Source organism: Mus pahari, chromosome 6 (assembly GCF_900095145.1).
Source record: "Mus pahari chromosome 6, PAHARI_EIJ_v1.1, whole genome shotgun sequence".
In the NCBI taxonomy this organism is placed as follows: Eukaryota; Metazoa; Chordata; class Mammalia; order Rodentia; family Muridae; genus Mus; species Mus pahari.
Window position 1 is genome coordinate 22,832,789 of NC_034595.1, and position 1,010 is coordinate 22,833,798.

The following is a 1,010-nucleotide window of genomic DNA, read 5'->3' on the forward strand; positions in this document are numbered from 1 at the left end:
ATAGGGCAGCTATGAACGTAGTGGAGCATGTGTCCTTATTACCAGTTGGTAATAAGAGGTATTGTTGGATTTTCCAGTAGTACTATGTCCAGTTTTCTGAGGAACCCCCAGACTGATTTCCAGAGTGGTGGTACAAGCTTGCAATCCCACCAGCAATGGAGGAGTGTTCCTCTTTCTCCACATCCTCTCCAGCAACTGCTGTCCCCTGAATTTTTGATCTTAGCCATTCTAACTGGTATGAGGTGANATCTCAGGGTTGTTTTGATTCGCATTTCCCTGATGATTAAGGATGTTGAACATTTTTTAAAGTGCTTCTCAGCCCTTCATTACTCCTCAGTTGAGAATTCTTTGTTTAGCTCTGTACCCCATTTTTTAATGGGGTTATTTGAATTTTTGCAGTTCAGCTTCTTGATGTCTTTATATATATTGGATATTAGTCCCCTATCAGATTTAGGATTGGTAAAAATTCTTTCCCACTCTGTTGGTGGCCCCTTTGTCTTATTGACAGTAGCTTTTGCCTTACAGAAGCTTTGCAGTTTTATGTGGTCCCATTTGTTGATTCTTGATCTTACAGCACAGGCTATTGCTGTTCTGTTAAGGAATTTTTCCCCTGTGCCCATTTCTTCAAGGCTTATCCCCACTTTCTTTTCTATATATATATATTTCAGTGTCTCTGGTTTTAAGTGGAGTTCTTTGATCCACTTAGACTTGAGCTTTGTACAAGGAGATAAGAATGGATCAATTCGTATTCTTTTGCATGCTAACAGCTGGTTGTGAAAGCACCATTTGTTGAAAATGCTGTCTTTTTTCCACTGGATGGTTTTACCCCCCTTGTCAAAGATCAGGTAACCATAGGTGTGTGGGTTCATTTCTGGGTCTTCAATTCTGTTCCATTGATCTAACTGTTTGTCACTGTACCAGTACCAAACAGTTTTTATCACAATTGCTCTGTAGTACAGCTTNAGGTCAGGCATGGTGATTCCCCCAGAGGTTCTTTTATTGTTGAGAAT